Genomic DNA, 25,070 nt, shown 5'->3' with positions numbered 1-25,070 from the left:
ATATGGCCCTTTCCTGTTCCACTGGTTAGATTCTGTATCCCGAGTTCTAGAAAGAGATTTATTGCTATGCCCTGAGGTGAAATTTGACAGCTAGGAGCAAGTTTTATATAAAAAAAATATTTGGATACATTACAATGAATGGGCAGGCAAGCTTTCACCCAATGCTCCCTGACAGCCAGGCACATCTCAGGGAGAGTTGCCCGTTCTGGGTCACATACAAAGTCAGAATCCCTAACTGCTTCTTTTTCTGCTGGAGAGGAAACAGCCTTGTCTTTTAAAACTGCAGGAGAAAAGGAGCAAACTTCTCTGCACATGGAGGGGGTTAGGAGGAGTGGAAGAAACAGAGAAGTAAGATTCTCCTCCAACTTTAATTAGAGTTTCAATCTGCAGGTAACAAATTGGTATGAAGGTAACATCTGCTCCATTTAAACGAGTAGGAAAAGATTAGCTCAAAACTGCACTAAGTTTAATTTCTTTTTCTATGTATTTAAGTCTAATTTATTGTCTCTAATATTTATTGTCTCTGTACCAGCTCAGTCCTTGTCTTTTTTATGCAAAGCAGCACCTCTTGACATCAGAGTGGTTTCTAAACAGAAGCAGACCAAACCATCTTGGGGTCTGCTCAGAGCCATGTATTATCCAGCATGTTGTTCTATTGGGGTTTCTTTTAAGAAGCTGTCTGTAATTTGAGCAGCTCTAGATTTTTATTATTCCTTCCATTACTTATTATTTTGCATGTGACTACTCAAAACTTAAAAAAAAAATCCAATTACATTTTCTCTTCTCCTTTTAAAAAATAAATACATAAATAAAATTTGATTCTGTTTATCTCTGGTGAGATTGGTCCATTTCCCCAAAAAGAAGGAAGGAAAGAAGGGATTGATTTCCCTAGTCACATGCCTCAGTACCAAAGGGCCAGGAGATGGTGCTACAGAATGTTCCTTTTTATAATTTCTCCTCTCTCTCTCTCTCTCGATCTTACCAGTAAGAAGCCCAGGCAGTGTGAACCCTACCTCTCACACAAAATGAGGTTGGGGGGATATGATACTAGGTAAAGGTATCTCCATGGAAGATAGGTGGTGGCCACGGTAATTATCAAGCTGCACACCAAGGCAGGTGGCAGAGTTAAGACATAAAGTCCTAGAGGACTTCTAGGGCATGGGTTTGGAGACCTCCAGCCTTCCTCCCCACAAACTCAGCCTTGCAGCTATATATGTGAAGTCATTTTTTGGCAAGGGAAAATTCAGGCTGCTCCCACTGTAAAAAATGTCTGACTTTTTTGCTCTTCAGGGAAGGCCTCAATTCTGGTGTACAATGAAATATTTACAGATAAGCAATATTTGAATTTTCCCCAAATGCACTTCAGAAGTATGGGAAAGACTTTCTAGAAACAAAATGACTTTTTTACTTTTCCTGAAAAATTAAGGAAAAAAATAAGGCTACTTCAAGGTGAGTCAAATACATTCAAATCTGCCCTTGCAATTCTACAGAGTCCTAATCCCTAAATGAATGAATTCCTCAAGAAAATAGCAATTCATGTTTCAGTTGAATAAATATATGCTTTCTGCAGCAAAGCTAATGCTTCTCAAGATGTGGTGCAACAGAAGTGAAAGAATGAGGTACTTAACAACAGTTTAATAGAGGCACTAAAGACTAGGCAAGGGCAGATGACCCTCATTCCCAGAGATAAGAATAACTTACTTGTTGAAAAGGATTAGGTATCCAGTCAACATGGTCAAGAAAGTAATTATTTCCTTCCTAGAATCCTGTGGTCTAAACAGTTGTGGCCAACTGAATTCATTCATATAATCAAAAATCAATTCATCAGTATGTTCTGCAGTTCACTTATTGAAGGATATACACAGCAAGGCCATGGAAAGGGAAATATATTAATTCTACAATCATCTGATTTTCCCCAATGATCCATAATCATCTTTACAAGCTAAATAAATTCAGTTTAACCCAAGGTTGAAAACAAGCATATAAGGAATTTGATCTTCGTGCATAATCACAACACCATTTCTACCAATCTTGCACAATCCAGTTTGAACCTTGCAATTACCCTCACTTCTGCTTACTTTGAAATGCAAAGAATTATTTATTTTATTTTATTTTATTTTATTTTTATTTATTTTATATCCCGCCTTTATTATTTTTATAAATAACTCAAGTCGGCGAACATACCAAATCCTCCTTCCTCCTCCTATTTTCCCCACAACAACAACCTTGTGAGGTGAGTTGGGCTGAGGGGGAGAGACTGGCCCAAGGTCACCCAACCAGCTTTCAGATTTCAATTATACTCAGAGTTAAGAATCATACAAAGAATGATTAAGAAAGCTGTAGTTCAATAACTTCTGCTGGCCACTTGCACCCTAGAAGAATCACCTGTGACTTGCATCCAAAGTTTCTCCCCTTAGTATTCTGACTTAGATGTTCCACAGCATTCTCTGTTGGCAGAGTGCTAGGAAAGCATTTGGCCCAGGAGAGATCAGAAAAGTCACACACCAGGCATTCCTATAAAAATGATTTTATTTACAGAAAACAAACATATTTAAAGGCTGTTTGCTGAGAGGAGAGATTTCTCTCAGCTGCACATTCTCTGCAAGCCTGCACAGAAGGGAAACTGAAATTAAAACAAGTTCAGGCAAGTTCCTCCCTTAGGCAATGCAACCATTAACACGTGAAAAGGGGACAATTAAATTCAACCTCTTCACCTGGCCAAAATGATTAGTTACCATGGTAACCTTAATCTGTAGTAGAAAACATATTAACACTCCCCTTTTTGTACTACAGAATAAGATGCAAACCAATTTTCTTTGACAACTCTGTACGTCTTTCCATTCACAATATTTTAACATTATCTCCCCTTTGGTTTAACAGAAAGCTACCATCCTTCTTCCTGTGTATTTCCAAACCTAGGTTATTTGTTACAGTTCCAAGGCTTTTTAATGTGAAATGGCTTTTCATGCAGGCTTCAAAATCAAGCCTTTGTTTTTCTGTTGGTGTGAACAGCAGCAAATCATCAACATAAATGCACAGATACATACAGCCTTGTTTGTCTTTCTTCATATATACACATGGATCTGCTTTTCCTTTTTCAAAACCAAAATTCTGCAGTTTTTCATCTAATTTTTGGTTCCAGGATCTAGCAGCTTGTTTTAACCCATAGATTGACTTCTGCAGTTCACAGACTAGATTCTCCCCTTTTTCATAGCCAGGGGTTTGCTGCATGTATAATCTGTGGTCTAAATCACCATAGAGAAATGCAGTTTGAATGTCATAGGGATGAACTGACATTCCCTTGAGTGCAGCAATTTTTAACAGTAATCTAATTGATTCACCTTTAACAACTGGTGCAAAAGTCTTGTCAAAGTCTAAATCTTTCCTTTGAGTGAACCCTTTTGCAACTAACCTTGCTTTATATTTTTGGATTTTGCCATCAGCATCCCTTTTCAGTTTGAAAACCCACCTACAACCTAGACAGTGTTCATTGGGAGGTAGATTTACCAGTTTCCATGTTTTATTTTCTTTCAAGGATGCTAACTCCTGTTGCCTGGCAGAATGCCAATTTTGTGCAATCTCAGGTAGTAAAGCATTCACTTGTTCTGAAGACTCAGGTTGTGTGAATATGTGAAAAGCCTTTACTGTTTCAGCCTGAAAACGTGATGGAGGAACGCCTTTATTACTCCTCTGAGATCTGCGAGGTAATACAGGGCTTAAATTTTGACTCCTATCACTTTCCTGAGAAGCATCTGTCTCATCAGACAGATCTTCAGTTTGCTTTTCTGGTTTAATGTCCTCATCAGGCAAAAAATCACCATCAGCAAGTCCTTGCTGTTCTCTTGTGGTGGTCAGATCAACCGGAGAGCTAGAATTTAATCTTCCCCAGTTTTGTTCAGCAAAAGAAGCGCTTTTTCTAATTATCAATTTCTCTCCCACTATGAACCTGTAGCTCCTCTGGCTTTGTTCATAGCCAACAAAGATGGCTTTCTTTGTTGTGGGGCCTCCTTTCCTTCTCTGTTGTTTTGGAATATGAACCCATGCAGTGCTACCAAACACTCTAAGATGGTTTACCTTTGGTTTCACACCATAAAACAAATGGAATGGAGTGTCCTGAATCACAGAGTTATACAATCTGTTTTGTACATAACAGGCAGTAGATATTGCCTCCCCCCAATACTTAAAAGATAAATGTGAATCTTTAAGCATGCATTCCATTGCATTTTGCAAGGTTCTGCCCTTTTTTTCAGCAACACCATTTTGCTGAGGGGTGTAAGGGTTAGAAAGAATTTGCTCTATCCCCTTTTCCACTAGGAACCTTTTGAATTTGTGAGAAAGGTACTCTCCTCCTCTATCACATTGGAGTGCAGATACAGGCCTAGGAAATTTTCCATTTGCCCATGTCACAAAACCTTTAAATTTCTCAAATGCCTCATCTTTATGTTTTAAGATGTAGATAAATGTGTATCTTGAGAAATCATCAATGATGGTCATTGCATACCTTGCTTGTCCAAGACTTGGAGCAAAAGGACCAATAATGTCAGAGTGTACAATTTCCAAAGGTCTAGTTGTAACTCTGTCACTGTGCTTTTAGTGTTTTGCATTCTTTGTAAACTACACAGTCTAAGTATTTGTCACAGGGTTTTATCTTTAGGTCAGCACACAGCTGTGGCATTTGTGCTATATACTTGAAATTAGCATGACCAAATCTCCTGTGCATCAGGTGTACACATTGGTCATGATATGGCGTGTTGCCAACTGCAGCCTTGCAGCTTGGCTTCCTTGCATTTTGCACAATGTACAACGAGTCTTTTAATATACCAGTAGCACACAATTTCCCATTTTTATGTATCTCACAACCATTTTTCTTAAATGTTATGACATACCCTGTTGCAGCCAATTGTGCCACAGATAAAAGGTTTGATTGTAAATTTGGCACATACAACACACCTTTTACAGTTTCTCCCAAGCAGGATAAATACAAGTCACCTTGTCCCATAATTTTGGTCACAGACCCATCAGCCAAAGATACACTTTGTCTTTCAGTTTTAGACAGTGACACAAGAGAGCTTTTACAATTACATAAATGACAATTGGCCCCAGAATTTAACACCCATACATCAGATCACCCTTCTCAGCAACCTGTGCAATTTGGCTTGTCTGAAGAGCCTTCTTCTTTGTTGCCCTTGTGTTCTTCTTCTCTGTCTTTCTACTCTTGGGTCTCAAGGCACAGTCTTTCTGCAAATGTCCAGCTGAACCACAAGTGAAGCATTGCTGGCTGGCTAGCCCTGTGGCCTCAGCTTCCTTTCCCTTCTTTTCCCTTGTTTTCTGGTACTGCAGCTTTCCAGAAGAGATGGGGGGGGGATCTTTCCTCTCTCTTCTCCCATTCAGCGAGTAAGCACTGTGTAACATACGATGGGGTGAGGTCTGCTTCAGGCATAGCCTCCAGGGTACAAATCAGCGTGTCCCATGTTTCATTCAGTGAGGACATGAAGATATAGGATTTTGTGAGAGGTGTAAATTCCATTCCTCTCTCCTGCAACTCAAACAGCTGCTGAATATAATGCAGGTGCTCAGGAAGGCTATCTCCTTCTGCGAGGTAGGCTTTGTACAGCTTTTTTGTCAGGGTAACTTTACTCCCTGCTGTTGCCTTTACATACAAGTCTCTCAAAGCATCCCAAAGTTGCTTTGTAGACTGCATACCTTGCACATGGACTAGCTGATTGTCCTTAACTCCCAGGATAATGGTGGCTCTAGCCCGCTCATCCTGTCTCAGCCATTCAGCACTGGGATTTTGGGGGGTTTGCTCACCAATTGGCAGCCAAAGATTCTCTCTGTGAAGATACATCTCCATCTTCAGGGCCCAATTCAAATAGTTGGTCTCTGATAGGTGCTCCAGAGGCATCGCTGAGGGCTGGGAAGTAGCCATGGCTTCTTCCTTCCTTTGCAAGTCACCTCAGCTGGCTTCTTTGTCCTGTAGACCGGCAGTTGCTGGAAAATCTCCAGGAGGCTCCAAAGAAAATCTTCACAGGTCTTTGCCACCTGCCTTTAAATTGTGCATGAGGTGTGGAGCTGATCTCTCTATTCTCTCTGGGTTTTACTGGGCTTACTGGGCTGCTTACTGGGCCCATAACCTGTTGGCAGAGTGCTTAGAAAAGCATTTGGCCCAGGAGAGATCAGAAAAGTCACACACCAGGCATTTCTATAAAAATGATTTTATTTACAGAAAACAAACATATTTAAAGGCTGTTTGCTGAGAGGAGAGATTTCTCTCAGCTGCACATTCTCTGCAAGCCTGCACAGAAGGGAAACTGAAACTAAAACTAGTTCAGGCAAGTTCCTCCCTTAGGCAATGCAACCATTAACACATGAAAAGGGGACAATTAAATTCAACCTCTTCACCCAGCCAAAATGATTAGTTACCATAGTAACCTTAATCTGTAGTAGAAAACATATTAACATTCTCCACCCCTGGAATGTCTGAACAGTGGTTCTTATGATCGATCTAGGTATACCAAACCCCACAGAAGTGAAAAATTATTAGTCCCCAAGGGGACATTCAATACAAAAAAGTAAAAGCTCAGTTATATCCCCACCCTGTCCCAAATAAAAACCTGCAAACAGGGAAAACTTGGAAGAAAGTTCTCTCCTGAAGCAAAACTTGAGAAGGAAAGTAATAAATGTAGTATAGCTTAGAATTTTGGTAGGATGCTATAGAAGACTCTTCACTTGAGGAATCTAAGAACAATCCTAAAGTTCATAACCCAGTAAGGCAGTATAATGGCAAAGCTATTAGGACTGGCTCCAAAGAAACCAGACTGAAATCCTTCCCCAACTATCAAGCTTAATAAAGAGAATGGTCAACGCCTTATGCTCTAACACTGCTAATTGAGAAGGCTGTTAGTTGGACTTTGGCTTGCTGTGATATATGAATCCAGCCATTGTGGTTTATGGTTTAACTTGTTGTACAACATAGCATGTTGTACAATAAAGGTTGTTTATAATTTAGTGTGATATAGTTATTCAAAAATAGTTACACAAAGTCTCAGTCAGATCTACCTCATATAGTAATTATATGGGTTAAAGTCTTCTTCAAACTCCATACAGGAAGTATGGAATGCACATGTAAGAAACACAGAGTATTATACAAGGGCTGCAGTTTCCATATTTTCTGTTTCTTTCTGCATATAAAAATGGTATCTTCACAACTATTTGCCTTGAAGCTAAGGGGTAGTGATTAAAAAAAAAAAGAAATGGGCAATTAATACAGGAAGAGGGTTAAATATTGGTAGACTTTTTTTAAAGAATAGACAATTAATGCAAGAAAAGGGTTAAATAATGCTATTTCAGACTCCCTGTGTCAGCCTCAGCTCTTAATGATACATCTATGCAATTTTCTTGCCAACAGTATAGAAGCTGCATCCCCTTGCTTCCTTGCAGATACAGTTCTGCTGGTCACTCTTCATCTGCCCCTTCTCAAGAGCTGCTTTTGAGTAAACGTAAAGCCCTTCTGAGATTGGGTAAAAAAAATCTAGTCATGAGTAGTTTGGCTTTAACTTAAGGTTTGAAAAGAGCCACTGATGTAGATTTGATGCAGAGTTCAAAGCATCTTTCACTCTAGAGAAGTTTGGTCACCGGCATTATCCTGCTGATTGGTAAGAAGAATTTTTCCCTACTTACACTAAGTGGCAACTCAGTGGCTGAATTCTTAATCAAATGTTCATCTGTTCCCAGCTGTAGAAGCAAGAGGATACAAATCATTCAGTCTTTTTGATGTTGGTATAAAGTATAGAAGAGCAAAGATTTAGACCATTAAGTGGCCCCAGGTGACTTCACTGAGGCAGAATTCTCAATATATTGATACTATGGAGAGTTTAACCACTGACGTCAATAAAGCCCAAGTGACTCTGTATCTCACTGATAACCACATTTCCTTGCCTCACTAGTATGCAGTTGTGGATTGCTAACTCTATCAAATTGTGAGTCACTGAGACAGGTCTATGGACTAAGAGCAGAATGGTAACTCACTTTAGAAATATTGAAGGGAGTTGCATTTCCCTATTTGCACATAGCTGATTTCATCAGGAAAGAAGAAATAGAATTCTAGCTCTTATGCAGAAGCAGATGTGGCATGGTGGCATGGTGAATGATCTGATGAACACTTAATAAGACACCTTTGCTGAATTCCAGTGGAAGCGGGGCAGGTCAATGCTTGGACCGGAGAGTCAGATCCACAATCAAATGAGTGCTGAATCGTCTGATCATGTTCGTCTGCACAGGTGAGCCAATGCATGACAAGGAGGAAGATGGGAGGGGGGAACTGCAAGGTGTGTGAATCACCGTTGTTTGGGCTGCCAGGGGGGAGTCAAGGTCGTACAGCCAGAGACATCTGCGGCTGGTATGGCTGACGGTTAGAGGTTGGATGAGAAAGGAGCAGGAGGGGGGAGGGGGTGCTGGAAAGTTTTAGTGAGTGAATTTAGGTGGGAATCTCTTAATCGCAGCTTTTCTTCTGATCTGTACACTAGTTTCCATAAACCTAATTTCTGCATATTCCAATTGTGTATGAGCTGGGTCAATATTGGGACTGATGGTGTCAGTTCTTACACAGAGAATCATTGATAGGAAAGAGACATCAACTAAAGCCACCTTTGATTTTCTAATGGAAAGCAGGGTATAAATTAACTGAGCAGGCAATCATGAACTAAACTTTGATTAAAATGAGCCCTCAAATAGTTTCTCTTCATGCATTCTCCCAAAGGTATGAGAACTTTGGGGAGAGGAACAATTACGCAAATAGTAGCTCCCATTGCCACAGCCAGATATGCAGCTACCTCACTTCCTTGGATCTTGAATTGTACATATTAAACAACAAGATCTGACAAGAGTTGTGGTCCCATTTCTTTGAATCAGAGCAGAATTCTCCAAGGACTGGGATCTCTGCTTGATCAGAGTATCTTTCATGCCCAACAGAAAACTCCTCTTAGGCCTTCAGATCAAAGGTCTAAGGAGAAGGAGGCAACCCTTATATTAATTGAAATGGGGTTTAGCACAGCACCATTCCCAGTATTAGCTATCACATACTGTAATTAGAAAAATGCATGAAAAGGGGTCATCTCTTAACCCGTCACAGGTACATTTGATGAATCTACCTTGATGAGAATACTAGTGGCAAAAGATGGCAAAACCTCATCAACCTTGGCTGACCTTGAAAAACTAAGCAGGGTTGGCCTTGGTTACTTTGACCAAGGCCAACCTTAAACCATCAGAATATCTCAGGGCTATGGCTTGATTTGGAAGTTGAAACATATCTTGGAAGAAGGCAATGGCAAGCCACTTCGTTTCTTTGTTGCCAAAAAAACAAAATAGGTTTGTCCATCCAGTCACCAAGAATCAGACTATCTTCTTGACTGCAATATTTCATCAGTTACTTTTTATTTAGAATCAAGTTCTGTGTTCTCTCTTCAGTTCTTTTACAGTTGGGTGTCAGTACTTCATTACTGTAATTCTATCACTTTTGCCTCACTGTATTTTTGTGGTATGAATTTTTTTTTAATACACTATGTGTGTTTCTTCCTTTTTAAGCACACTTTAAGATGTTGTGTTATTTATCACCAGTTTGAGAAGGTGGCAAATCATGTGGTACTTCAGGGTTGGTGGGGTGTTCTAAGAGGTGGGTGGGTGGTTCCTCGTTCTTCCCCTCAGAATCAGAAGTTTGTTCTCCCTCTCAATGTTGCTTTGGTGTGCATCCACTCACAACATGCAAAAATTTCTGAATCATACCTCTGAGTTCTGAATTGAACTGGGTAGCCTCCAAATCAGTCTGAATCAAACAAGGCTATGTTCAGAAACATTCAATCTTGTGGTAAGTATATACTGCTATTACTGAGCATGCCAGAGAATCTAGATAAAATTGCTGTATTATATCCATCATCGATCCTGGATATCCAGCCTAACCTAAAATGTTGCAGAGGTAAAGCAAGAGGATCAGTCAAGTTTTTATCTAGGCCTTCAAAGATGAAAGGCTTAGACAAGCAGATACATCATTGTTCTTGGTTCCTAAATATACACTTCCAGATACGTCATTGGGCCACTGCTGACCTAACAGACTTATGGATTTTCAGGTTTACTTATAACAGGCTCTACCATTCTGTCATCTTGGGATTCACCATTCTCTGCATCCAGCTCAATAGTTCTGTTTTCCAGCTGTAGCCCAATTAACCCTCGTTTGTTTGCACTGTTTTGGAACACAACCATAAATCCCTGGATTTCAAATAAGAAAACAGGAGTATCTGATGGTAGGCAGTCTTTTTAAGCTAGTGGGCATATCTGAAATTCTGAGACCCTGTTGGGCAAAATCACTGCCATGGAATGAGTGCCTTCACAAAATGATGACATGGTAGCCATGGCTTGCTTACTAAGAGACAGGTGATCAGTTGCTCTCATCACCTTTTCTAGCCTCCAAGTTCTTTATTGCCACCCAAAAATATCTTTGGGCTCTTCCTCACAGCTGCATTAACATCCACTCCTCCAGTACTTTGGTTAGCAGAAAAGCATGTCCTATAAATTGAGCTGAGCAACTACTTTATGTATTGTTTAAGCAGTAAAATGCTTTGGGCAGATCTAGCCATTTTGGGGGTTTGTACAGAACTTGAAAATCAAGTAATGCTACCCTCCCTTTCACATCTATTTTTTTCTTTTCTTTTATCTATCCTGCCTTTATTATTTTTATAAATAACTCAAGGCAGGAAACATACCGAATACTCCTTCCTCCTCCTGTATTCCCCACAACAACAACCCTGTGAGGTGAGGTGAGTTGGGCTGAGAAAGAGGGACTGGCCCAAGGTCACCCAGCCGGCTTTCATGCCTAAGGCAGGACTAGAACTCTCAGTCTGGGATGAAGCCTTTAGTCACCTTTGCAGTTGTCTGTAGTTAGTGGTCACCAGCATGGAAATTACCTGCACCAGTGCTGTCATTTGGGCTATTTCTCATTCATCTTGCACCCTTCCTCTCTTCCACGGTCCTATCAACTGGGCTGTTGTTGGATATGAGTTTAGCAGTCTTCCAGAAGGTTGATAGACTCATGTTCAGAAATAGCCCAATCCCTCCACTGTAGGAGTCAGAAGGAGCAGAAGGCAATTGCTCTCCTGATTCACCCTATGCCGGCCCACTGCATCTGTGACCTGTCACTCAGGCTAAACAGAAAACAGACAGAAGACTTGTCAGTTTCTTTCCAGATGCTCTATATCCCAAACTAAGTACCCAGGAACCAGAAGGCTGGCCCACAACAGCTTCAGGTGCCCAAATCGCAGCCTCTGATTATGGTATCATCAATTTTACTTATTTAGATAATTTATATTGCTGCCCAACTTGCAATAGCGAGTGGCTTACATACTATTAACAACAGAGAACAGAGAAGAAACAATACACACAAAATACACTACAGAATAACCAGCCACAGTGTTATTTCCATTCAAATCATTTCAGTTCTGGATAGGCACAATGCCCAGGAGAGCGGGGGAGGACGGGTTTTAGGGGTCTCACAGAAAGTCAACAGGGTCAGGGCTGTCTGAATCTCAGGAGAAATGCAACAAAAACCTCAGGAGAAATGCAACAAAAAAAAGACATACTTCCTAGGTCTCACCGGGTGACCTTTTTTTGTAGAGGGCACTGGAAGCATGCCCACTCTGCTGGATCTTGTGGAACAAGCAGAGACAATAGGAGACAGGAGGTCCCACGAATAATCTGACTCTATAGATCACTTGTATGGCAAAGCTTATGTTAGAGGGGAAACGTCACTTTACAGCTGGTACAGCAACAGATGAATTTGGGCTGCATCTACCATGGGCTGTGGATGTGACAATGTCACGAGGACATGTCCTTTAAAAATGGTGAGCATGACATCTTCAAGCTGTAGTTAGTGGTACATGAAGATGAGTCTTTTGTCCTTGTCTGCTATTCTAAGCAAGCAGCTCTCTAGGATCCATGTGGGCCCAGAGGCATTCTCGAAATTCAAGAGAAGAATTGGGGAGGACGGAGATATCTACAGGAACATTCCCACAAGCAAGCAGCAGGGTACTTACTGAGTAACGACACTAACTGGACTCAGTTCTCCAAGGTTTCAGGCGAGGTCTTTCCTAGTCTCCTTTGAGAAACCAGCCGTTGGATCTGGGACCACCTGCAAGCAAAGGATGTGATTTTTTGTTTTCCTTTATCACCTAGTTGCCAAATATGGAATGATTTGCAAACTAGCATATCATCCTTGCATGGGAATCTGTTCTTTTCTGGCATGTTAATGAGTGCATTCACCAAAGTAGGCACTGGCAGTGGGTGCATGGACGTGACCTTTCCTGAAGAGTCATCGCTGCAGGTAAGAGCACCTTAGCTTTCTGTTGGTCACCATTCCAGTGGATTTGCTTTATCCATTAAATCAGAATGATTGGCTGGCTCAGTTTCCACTTGGGAGCAAATCAAGAAACAAAATCACATTTTCCATCTGCCTACCAGGAAGACTGATGTATATTTTTGAGTAAAGACAGTTGTAGGTGAAATGATGGTTCCAATTGCCTTTTGGTTGATTTACAATTTACAGTGAGACACAAAACCAGCTGCACTTCACTGGGGAAAAAAGTGCCAAATGCAAGATATCTTCGCTCCTCTAAGAGTGGCTTTTGCTCATATAAAGCGGAACATTATAATAATATTAAATGGTAAGTCTATGAATATGTCACCTTTTCCAGCAGGAAAGAGCAGACCCTGCCAGGAACACAGAGAAATCCAATCTTTAGCCAAAGGATTCCGGCACTCACATCTTTAATTGCCTCCTCCTCCTCCTCCAAGCAATTTGTTTTCTCTGCTACAGCCTTGGAGGAAATGGAGATGAACACATGGGCTGCTCAGAGAAAAATCTATGATTTCCTGGCCTCGAGTCCCCGCAGATTTACCAGGCTGCAAGCAGGGAGACAGGGGAAATCTATGATTTCCTGGCCTCGAGTCCCTGGACTAGAGGCTGAGCTCAGCAAGCCATGTGAGATCAGTTGGGACCCTGTTATAGCAGAGTGTAAATCATTGCAAGAGAATGGGTGGCTCCCAGAGCAAATCCCAACAATAAATGGAGACCAACAGGTTAAAATCAGACAGGCTTCCAGCAGGAACATGGCCATCACCATTTGTTCTCAAGCTCATTTTCTTGTTCTTTCCTATACCATTTCCATATTTCCAAGAAAACTGAGAAAAATCTGGGCAAGTCTGCTGAATTCATAGCAACGTATGGGGGGAACAGTATCCTTCCATGCAAAGCAACAGGCTTCAAGCTAAAGACTGCACAGCATATTGAACCGTACATTAGCCAACCTTAGTGTGTTGTGCAAACCCAGCCAGTGAGATTAATCTAGGAATCAATGTGACATGTAAACTGCAAATTAATGGACCATGGGTCAGGTTACCAAAGAGTGCTGTTCATCAGTTGAGGGGAGGGCTGTTTTTGGTTACCAAAGCAACTGGACCCTCAGCCCAGGTCCAGAAAGAAAAAGCCGTAGGGCCAAAGATAAACCCTGGTTCCATTCTTATTTTAGTGGATTGCTCCATAACCTGGAGGAAGTTAGTAGGACTGTGAAAGCAACAGCCTTTTGGGGATGTGAGTAAAAGAAAATTCCCTCAAATGAAAGTTCATTTCAGATACATAGCTCCAAAGGGGCTTCAGATCAAGCACACTGCATCTGTCAGTAGCTCCATAAAGAAGCTGCATCTTTTTCTGGGCTTGCATGATAGCTGCACGATCCCAGGAAAATGAACTTTTAAATAGGGAGGCTCTGTGACAGCATCCACACACTCTGCAAAGGAGCTTGTCACCAGGGCCGCAGCTAGGGTCTGTGTCACCCGGGGCAAACATGGATTCCACACCCATTTTGGTGCCCCCCCCAGCGCTCATTTTGGTGCCCCCCATGCTCATTTTGGCACCTCCCCAGCACAGTGCCCGGGGCACGTGCCCCACTTGCCCCCCCCCCCCGTTGTGGCCCTGCTTGTCACATCCAGTTAGTGCCTCCTTAACTCAAATGCACGTTCTCCTGGGATTGGCTACCATGTGAACCCAGGAAAAGGTGCAGTTTCTCTAAGGAGGTGTCAACAGGTGCAGCATGCACACCCACACCTATTCTGAAACACCTTTTCAACTTCAGATCCAAACTGCAGCATATTCCTAGAGAGAAGCAAGGATTCTGATTGTACTTGGGCAGACCTTAATTACTTTGTTCTTTCAGGCAAATTCAAGGTGTTGGTAGATAGTTTTAAAGCCTCATACCTGAACTGATTTTAAGAAACTTATTTCCCCCTGTGAATTGCCTTTCCTGTTAGGATCTTTGACAAAAGCTCTCATCTGGATTCCATCTGTGTAGTGAATGTAGGGATGACATGCATATTCATAGACCTACCTCCAAGGGAAACCTTACATCTAGCACCAGAAATCTGAAATATGTTAAGTCACCTACCTATTGTAACTCTCTTTGGTTTCCAAGCTAGGGAGGAAAAGGTTAAGAAGAATAGGCCAGCACTATTGGGGAAATGAAAGGCCAGCAAGCCATCCAAGCAGTAGAAGGTGTGTTGCAGAAACTGGGCAGGATTTCTTGCTTTATATGGTCCATTTCCCTGCTGAAGCACAGAACTAAACTCAGGAAAATAGGGAGGGTCATTTCAATTTCTAGGAAGCAGAAAATCTAGCTATGAGAACACAGGTTCTAAATAAATATCAGCTACAAGTGTTAATACCTGTTCTGATAATTTTTCATTGACATGTCTGAGAGACAAAAACTACAACTATCTGGATGACCTCTAAATGGCAGTAACATTTGAAGCCACCTAGGGATGATCTGGATTTTTGCAGCCCATATAATGAAGGTTGAGCTAAGCCATGTTTACTTAATTGTGATTTATTGAACCAGAGCTAGAAGGGTTCACAAAATATGCTAAGCTAAAATCAATTAGACTACCCTATAATTTAGCCCAGGTATATAAACCTGGGCCCTTTCACATATGAACTCTGTACCAGTTCCAAAGCAGCTCTGAGATCCCTTGGTGTCAGCTGAGTTCAGTGGCTAAACCTATTTATTTTCTGACTCAACTTGAGTGTTATCCAGAAAACAAAAGAAGTGACCATACTTTTTGCAGCAGTGAAGCTGTGCAGAACCCATTTCCCCTTTGGACAGGACTCTTGTCTCACCCATCCTGAATTTCAACCATCCCAGCAGTTACTGAAGGACCAATGTTGGCTTTTTAGCTATGTTGAAACTGACAACAGTGTTGTCTGTTGCTCCTTTCTGTTCTGTGTGAAGGTGAAGGTGTACAAAGCACTGGGCTCCTTAATTTTGGGGTGTTTTAATCTCTCTCTTTTCCATTTTGGGTGGAATGAGGGGGGTTGAGGAAAATAGTGGTGATGCAAACATGCCCTAAGAGTGGGTTCTGGCAATCTAAAAAAACCAGACAAAGGGGCTGGGAAAAGTGCCAGGTTGCAAAACTGATGACCTGATAGGGGAGAGCTGCTGAAGGCAATGCCTGCTTTGCCAGCTCTTTTTGCATGACCAGATCACTGAAGACCTTCCCAGATGGAGCTGCTTTGCTCTGAGATTACTTCTTCTGCTCCTGGACTACAAGAAATGTTACCCAAAGTGATGGGATTGCTGCTAAATAGGCAACCCCAAAGGATTAGGCTGACAGTTGCTTTTTGAAAGGGAGCCCTTAGGGCAGGCCATCCTATTTATCCTCAAAAGTTTGGACTCCAAGGGAGAATAACTGCTTTGTTTTGCTGGTTTGATTAAATGTTGTTTGTCATTATGAAATGTGTGAGGGAGGCAGGGAATGGAGCATGGCCTGGGAGAAGAGAACTGGGGTGGGGGGGAGAATACAACCTGGCCCTGCAGGGAAATTAAGGGAGGTTAATGCTGGCCTCTTCCTTTCAGGGTGCAGTTGACCCAAGGAAGTTAAGGTGGCCGAGACAGCAGCTCCTCCAGCCTGAAGATCCTGCTTTGTAAGGCTATCTCAGTTACCACTAAAACATCTGCTATCCATGATTATGCTGGCATGTTTCATGCCAACCTAACTGAAAAAAAAAGGAGCTACTGTAATCTCTTGCTGCTCTGTCCACCAGGATACAGGCCAGCTTTGGAAGGTAGTGTGTGTGTATACTGTACGTGTGTGTGTTGTTGTTTATTCATTCAGTCACTTCCGACTCTTCACGACTTCATGGACCAGCCCAGGCCAGAGCTTCCTGTCAGCCGTCAACACCCGCAGCTCCCCCAGGGACGAGTCCGTCACCTCTAGAATATCATCCATCCACCTTGCCCTTGGTCGGCCCCTCTTCCTTTTGCCCTCCACTCTCCCTAGCATCAGCATCTTCTCCAGGGTGTCCTGTCTTCTCATTATGTGGCCAAAGTATTTCAGTTGTGTGTGTAAGTATAGTCTATTCCAATTCATGGACTAGAAGATCTGTCTGAGAGTCTGTCTGTTTTGAGTATTAGCTGCTGTGTCAGTATAGCTGGGAAAATGAAGGGATAATGTTTGTGTATTGTCCACTCTGCCACCCAATGAAGTTTCTTCCTTAGCTAGGCTGGGTGATCCTTGTGGTAGCCTCTGTCATCACAACCAAAAACTTGCCCCAGTTTGTAACTGGCCCTATGCATGCAGCAGGGCATATGCTGGACCTGGTTTTCTGTTCAGAAGATGCTGGTAATGTAAAAGCGGAGGACTTTTCTGTCACTCTGGGGTCAAGGTGAGATTTCACTCTGGTCAGCTGCTAAAGCTCTGCAGGGATGGAGGACTGGTTAAAATGGTATGATCCAGGTGCCTGATGGATCTGGATGTGATGGATCTGGATTTCTAAGTACTTTTGGAGAATTTCCCACTATCTGTCAATGATATTGTTGAAGCTCTGGCTGATCTGTAGAAGTCATAGATGGTCCTGGCAATTGTCACTGTTGCTGAGTGCCTCTTCCTTCTAGCAGAGTTCAGTGGCACACCTTGGTTTACCAGGCAACTGAGAGCAGTAAAGCAGACAGTGGGTTGGAGCACAAATGGAGGAACTGGGGTCCACATGGAGTGGGTATCTCTCTCAGGCCCTTTTGAAAGCCCACACCATAGTACTGGATACAATGAAAAGGGCTTCCTTCTCTGCATCTTTCCAGAATAGGCTAGCAATGCTTTTCCATACTATGTAGCATCTCTTCCGTTAAGATGTTGGGGAGAGGACAGCCAGATCAGTCCAAGGCTCTTTTTGAGCAATTATGTTTTTAAAAACAAAGCCAACTGGATTCACCTGAGTTTGGACTCCAGATCACAGGGAGGTAAGCTTGGCAACTGCTTGTCAAATTCTTATGGATTTTTTTTCAGCTGATAGATCTTCAGGACACAGGTAGGTTTGTGGAGAGATGAGGGATATCACTTGCTTGCTTGAGCCTTGCCATTCCTGGTCAATTAAATCAGCATAGTAGAGACTAGCTCTGTGGTTCAGGGAGGTGACCTATAATTTCTTGAGTGCAGGAAGTGTTCCTGCCCTGCTTAAAGGAGGCAGTTATAAGACTTTTTATTGAAAAAGCCCCTCCTTGATCTGGGAGGTATTTCTGATTATAGGCAGTGACATATAGGAGATGGCTTGTGCCAACTCATGAGACCTGATTGTTACGTTTTCCAGAATTGAGAGCAGAGCTGAGCAATGACAGCTGGCATGCCAATCAGATGTTCAGTGGCTAGCAGTGTGCATGGTGGCAGCAATGGAGCCAGCAGAAATTGTGAGGCTTGGAGGTTTATAGCCCAGTCTCAATTGGGTAACACAGTTAAAAAAAGTTATGGTCTTGCATCTTCAGACGCACTAAGATAAAGCTAATTTTCTAGGTCCAAATCAGCTGGGGTTTCATCCAGGATATGTTCTTGAGAATGCTTTGATCATCTTGGTGGATTACCTACACCAGACACTACACAGGAGGAATGTGATCCTGCTAGTTCTTCTGGACTTTTGATACTTTTGTTATTATCAACCATGGTATCCTTCTTGGGATACCATGGTTGATAATAACAGGGACGCGGTGGCGCTGCAGGTTAAACCACTGAGCTGCTGAGCTTGCCGATCAGAAGGTCGGAGGTTCGAATCCGCGTGATGGGGTGAGCGCCCGTTGCTAGTCCCAGCTCCTGCCAACCTAGCAGTTCAAAAACATGCAAATGTGAGTAGATTAATAGATACCGCTTCGGCGGGCAGGTAATGGCGTTCTGTTTAGTCATGCCGGCCACATGACCACTGAAGTGTCTACGGACAAACACCGGCTCTTCGGCTTTGAAACGGAGATGAGCACCGCCCCCTAGAGTCGGACACGACTGGACTTAATGTCAAGGGAAACCTTTACCTTTACCTTATCCTTCTTGGCCCTCAGACATGATCAGACTTTGGGACACTGTTTCACCAAGGCTCTAGTCCTTCCTTCAGGGACATGGTGAGAAGCTGTGATGGGGAACTACAGTTTGATACCTAATTCATTGACATATGGAATTCAACAGTGTCTTCCTTGTTTTCTATAGTGTTCAACATCCACATGAAACCTCTGGGGGATGTCATCTGGAGCTTTGGAGTGGAATGGTATAGTATGCTGTTAACACCCAGCTCTACTGCTCCCTATCATCTAACTCCAAGGAAGCAGTCAGCACTCTTGAAAGTTGCCTAAACTAAAATACTGGGTTAAAGTGGGGTGGGGGGAACAGGATGAAATTCAATTCAGACATAATGGAGATGCTGTTGGTAAGAAGAAAGCTGGACTCTGGGATTGAAGGGAAACGTGTTCTGGATGGGGTTGCATTCTCTCAGAAAGAGCAGGCTCACAGTTTAAAAGTACTCCTGGGCCTCCAGTTGTCAGCAGATTAGCACAAATGCACTGGCAAGGGGTGAATTTGTACAATCATGGCACAAGTCTGACAACTGGTACTCTTCCTGAGCCAGCTGGTCTTCTCTGTGCCATGATGCCTTTTACAGAGGGCTTTCCTTGAAAGCCACCCAGGAATTGCAGCTGGTGTAAAGCATGGCAGCCAGGCTGCTGACTGATACATGGAAGAGGGATCATATGATGTCTGGGCTGAAAGATCTGCCCTGGCTATCAATTGCCTGCCTGGTTCAATATAAAGTAGAATGTAACCCTTTCAGCTCTAAATAGCTTAAAGCCAGATTATCTGCAGGATGAGCTCTCCTGCTGTGAACCTGTACATTACTTGGGTCAGCAGGAGAGGCCCTTCTGGAGGCGCTCCCGTGCTACCAGTTCACAATAGGGCACGTAGGAAAGGGCCTTCCCCGCATGACTATGGAATGCATGCTACTCTGCCTGTATTTAAGAAGAGGGCAAATAGATCTCTTTTGCCAAGTTTGTAAGTGGTTTTGTTTTAATACTTGGTTTTAATTTTGGTTTTGATTGTAACAGCATCAATTTTGTTTTATAATCTGTATTTTTTATTATTGCAAAGTGCAGTTTTGAGTTGCAGGGTTGAAATGAAGGGAGAGTTTAAATTCAATAAAAAAGTAAATTAAAAAATGTATCATGAACCCTTCGTAGCTTTCTGTGCAGCAAACTTTCTGATTTTTTTAAGCAAATGATTACATATAACTTGTACTGAAAATATGAAGGAGCAGCGGCAACTTCTTGCATTTCTTCCTTGTGTGAAATAGGAACAAAAGAATATTTGGTCGCTCCAGAACTGGCACCAATTGACCTTTTTTTTTTTTTTTGCAGGCTCCTCTGGGTCAGCTGAAAACTGAGCACTGGCTAACACTTTGAGTTCTCAGCAGGCTCACTTGGGAGGCATCGAGGAATGAAAAAAGTGCAGTATGGAAATGCCCCCGTCAGCTTTGGCTTTGGTAAAGGAGAATAGAACGTAAGGTTACCTGAGCAGATGAAGGAGCATCATGGAAGAGGAAGAGGGACAGGCAGGCCCCAAAAAGCGTGTCTAAGTATGGCCTCTGAGTTTTCCAGAATAAGCCATATTACAAACAGGCTGTTCTAATTAGTCCAAGCTGAACCTAGAATGCCAAAGGGCTTGAGAGTGACCTCCTAGGCTGATTATAGCTGGGGACCTCCCACAGGCTTGTGGTGTCGGTGACCTGTGTGAAGGTTGTCAAGGGTGCTCCGATGTGAATAAATCTGCTTTGTGAAGAGGCTGTATTGCTCGGCTCCGCTTCCAACAGCAACGAGAGGCTTCTGCACATGTGTAGCACACGCATAAAAGTTGCTTCTAGCTGACGCAGCAGCAAATCAATGTGTCGAGGTGATATAAGGTCCCTCAATGAGATAAATTATTTCATCTCCAAGCCTCAGTTAGGTAAATCACACAAACCTCCACGGTGTGAAGCATCGCATCTGAATAATGGCTGGGTTGCACATCCTTTGGTGTAGCGGACTACAGCGGACTTCCTTGGTTTAGTGTTCTCCAGAAGACCACAGCTCTCAGAAAGCCAATGTAGGCTGGACAAACTTACTTCAGTCTGGAATGTACTCACCTTTGGGCTATGAATGTACTTTTCATCTGATCATCCTCCCAAGCTCAGGTGAAAGATAATCTTTCCCCTTGAAGCTTTCGGAAGGAAGGGCAGGTAGGATGAATGCAAATGTGGCATCGATGACCCCAAGGCACAGTGACTCCAGCCACACTGTGGCTGTATGACCCTGCAAAATCTTCAGAATGCACCATATTCAAAAGCAGGCCGTGGGTAAAATAAAAATAAATAAAGTGGCTCCAAATATAGCTGTGTTGGCAAGAAACTTTTAGCTATACTTAATTATATTTCACTCAGTTAACTCAACTGCTTAGATGTGGTTCATATCATATACTGAACCATAAATTAACCACACACTAACCTAAAATGTGGCTGGCTGGTTTGTGGTTGATCTGTCATGCCATCACAGGCTAAGCCTATTTTATTAGGAAGCCCTTCTTATTTATTTATTCATGCATGCATTCATTTGATTTTAAAGGCCACTCACTTGCCAGGCAACAACCTTGTGCAATAGCTTACTTCATGCACATATACAATAACTATACACTTTATACTGAGAAAAAACAGGCACGGCTAGAAATCTATTTTGTCCAGACCTCCGTGTGCGTTTAAGAACTCGTCACTTCAGGGCACCTCCACCAGAAGCCTTTGTGCTGCTCTGGGCCATTGTAGTCCATGACTTCTCCATGTTCGGTAGCTGGGCCAATCTGTGTCCAGCTCGGTTGCAGTGTATCTGAAACCCCTGTGAAGCTTGTTGGTTTCCGAGATGCTGAGGATCGGTGGCATTTGTAGACAGGCCATTTCCCCAGCATATAGGGATGCTGTCCCCTCACCCAGCCTCCAGCTCCTGGACTCAGCTGGATTGGCAGGACTTTCAAGGAGGAGGTGCCCTGAGGGCTTTTCGGCTCTCCTGTGAGAGGGATCACTGGCAGCATTTTCTGCAGATAAATTAATGAACACAATGTGAAGTAAAGACAGGGAGGGGGAGTGCAAATACTGTAGCCGATTTCACTTCCCTTTACCATGGAATGGTTTGCTTGGCTGCTCTGCAGCCACTCAGAGCAGAACAGTGATTTTGCTCCTTTGTGGTCTGCACTGTGGGGTGAGTAGGTTTGAAGACAAAGGAGTATTTTCTTCAAATGGTTTTGTTTTTCCAATTGGGAGGCTGGATGCGTTAGCAGGGTGGAAGTGACCTGATTTAACTTTCACTTGAAGCCAGATGTCTACTAGCACAGCTGCCCAGGTGAGACCTCCCTTCATAGAGAAGGCATCTGTTTCTACTCACTGGTGTAATGCTGTTAGGAGCTGCCTTTATCTGAATCTCTTGGTGTTCCAGCAGATGCAGGAAGCCACCTGACGGCTGCCCTTTGGACTCTAGTTCCCAAGGAGCTCATAAAATGAACTGCCCTGTCTCCAGTGGATCAATCATTTGGCAAACACAACATTCACTGTGACAGCTGTTGTAGTGAAGCAGGTTCAACCCCTGTTGAGACAGCATGTGGTTAGTATTGTAGCTGGAGTGGTATTATTATTATTATTACTATTATTATTATTACTATTATTTGAAGATCCTGCTAATTGCCATTTCCCTGGGTCTTCTGGTATAAATTTCTGGAAAGGCTGTTAACTGGCCCTTCAGTTATACTAATTTAATAGCATACCAATTTTACTGTGCCAAAGGTTGGGTGCAACTCCTACTTAGCCTTCCCTATTTCATAGGGGAGGGCCCAGCTTAGGAAAGGTTGGTGAACCTGGTAATAGCGACCAACTGATGTGGTTCTGATACCTTATAGCCAGGAGGGTATCCTGTCTGTAGTTGGGTTTAGTGCATCTATGAATTTCTTTCAGGATCAAAGCCTAGGTGAGAAAATATGGCAGGAAAGGTCTATTACAAAGATGCCAAATCAGACCCACTAGTGGGAGGTGATAGCATGGGCCTTTCATAAGATAGCAAGGAGTTGCAGCAATAGGCAGTTCATGCCACCAGCTAGTAGGGATGCATCTGCTCTCAAGCGAACTAAGCTGCTGTACTGTGGATGAAGCAGCCATCAGGAGCAAGTGGCAGAGCGGTCGAAGGCATCAGATCTGGCATGAGCCATTACAAGGAGGATGGCTTTGGATAGGCTGGCCATACACCCCGTTCTGAATGGGACAGTCCTGTTTTTTTAACATTTCCAGACCGTCCCGTCGTTTTAATATAAATGTCCATTTTGTCCCATTTTCTTAAAAACCTAACTTAAAAATTAGAAAGTTCCCTCAAACCTGTCAGAATGCAGTCTGACTTTGAGTGGAAGGAGGGGGAGCTCAGCAGAAACGAGGGAAAAGCCGCAGAGCTCAACCCAGCGGGAAACCTACAAAAAAACTGACAACAGGATCAGCTGATAGGCGGTGATCAAAGGGCGAGCCGATTGGCTCCTGCCTTGAAAGGGAAGGAAGAAAAGAACATAAAAGCACATCCAGAGGAGGAATGGCTTGTCGGGGACAGCCGTTCACTAGACTCTCCAGCCCAGCCTTGCCTCTCGCAAACAAAGGAATCCAAAGATTCCCAGCCGGAGAAAACCAGAGAAGTTCCTGCCTGTCGATCCAGCCCGTCACCCAGCCCTGCCCCGTTTTGCCATCCCAATGTCCTGTTTTTGTCTCAAGAAAATATGGTCAGCCTAGCTTTGGATAATCAGTCTTTCAGTAGGGTAGAGGATGATGGATTCCAATAATGCTTCCATCATGTTGCCATTAACTGCCAGACCTTGTTGTACCCTACCTTCAGCTGGCAGATGGAGCTCTCCCCTGTTTCACTGTTGCAGGGAGGAACTATCAGGACTGTTGCAAGAAGCAGGTTCTGTCATAAGCATTGACTTCATCTCAGACATCTAGTCCAGTTGAGATGGAATGTGTCTCATTTTTCCCCCACTGCACACTGGTGGGGATGGAGCAAAATAAATGGGACATCTGACACTGTAGCCACCAGCACGTCATGTGATGCAGGATCCAGGCAGAGGTGAGTGTTGCTTCACACAAAGTTGCCAGAGCTGGCTCACACAGCAGACAAGATCACCATGGACAATGACAAGTATGGTGGGTTCTACCTACCCTGATCCTGGTCTGACAGGTTGTACGCATCTGGTGGAATTCCACCTACCTGCTCTTGAAACAGCTATGCAGTGCCGTAGATTCAAATATTTGCCAGGACACTGTTTGAGTTATTTGGTGAGCAAGTTGTTGTTATGTTATGTGTTCCTATGCTATGTCTTCCTGATGTGAGTTGCCTTTAAAGCAAAGCAAGCCTTCATTGGAAAGGCACCCGGAAAGATCCCCATCAACAGCACACAAGTGCATGCAGAGAGTTCACATGGACACCTTAGCCACCATAGTCTCTTTCCCAAAAGATTTCTCTCAGTGTTAATGTTGGTTGGTTGCCTGAGTTTGGCTATTCTGTCTGTTGTGGCATTTTCAGAGACACAGCACCACAGCAGACCACACTGATACCCAAATGACAACACGTTAATTTTAATGAATCTAATTGACACAGTTAAGTAGCACCAGGTTTATTTTTATTTTTTTGCCGTCAGAAGAGCCATTGTGCAATATCTGAACACATTTAAAGAAATCTGGTACTACAGCGATGGAAATACAATGGCATGTGGCATGAGTAAGACTATTGTCATCAGCCACATGTGATGACTTGGGTTGACTTCCTGTCTGAGTGGAACAGGTAGAGAAACCTGAAGCCTTTTGTAAGGTGGAGGATCATCTAGTCCTAGCCATGAAGAAGCCTTCCTTAGTTCACTGAGACTTGCTCCCAATTTCATGGACAGAAGGTTCTGTGGCTTCATTTGGAGCCAGGGCACTTTTGTAGGCAACTCTCCCCCTGTTGTAGCTTCACTAAATTAGTGAAATCCTAAAGTGGTGACTGTTTCTCTCTTGGATACTGAGTGCTTTATTACTTATGCTCTGCCATAAACAACAGACTTTTCTCTCCCCACCTCCTATCCACTACTTAAGCAGAGTTAATGTTACTAACTATTTTAAGAGACTTGGCTTCCTGCCTGTCATTAACATTATACTGCATAACAAGGTGTGACTGCAATATCCTAACCAAGAGGTGGGGTGCAGAGTATCATGTCCCCAGAACCAAAATGAAGTCAATGCAAATCTTCATCAGCAGAAAAGGATGTTAAATATTGACATTTTCTCCTTGATACACAAGCCCATGACACATGAACCTCAACTGCAAGTCCATTCAAACTACCTTAAATTATACATACACTGCAACACAGTGAAGAGAGCCAAGTGTAACTTTGCAAAACCCAAACATCACGAATAAACCCAGAATAAAGGAATGAGAGCTGTCAGCCAGCCTTGCCAGAGCTGCCTTCCTTCCCAGGGGAAAGGTCAATTAAAGACAATGCAGCTTCAGCTGAGTTCTTGTACCACAGTTGGGTGAAACTGGGGGACATCCTGAGGATGAGCAAGGATGCAATGCAAGAGGACCCCAGAACCCACCCAAGTTACAAACAGTTGTTACTTGTCAGGCTTGCACCAAGATTATATCAAGAGAACAAAT

The sequence above is a fragment of the Candoia aspera genome, chromosome 2 (assembly GCF_035149785.1).
Source record: "Candoia aspera isolate rCanAsp1 chromosome 2, rCanAsp1.hap2, whole genome shotgun sequence".
NCBI lineage: Eukaryota > Metazoa > Chordata > Lepidosauria > Squamata > Boidae > Candoia > Candoia aspera.
This window is presented reverse-complemented; position numbering follows the sequence as displayed.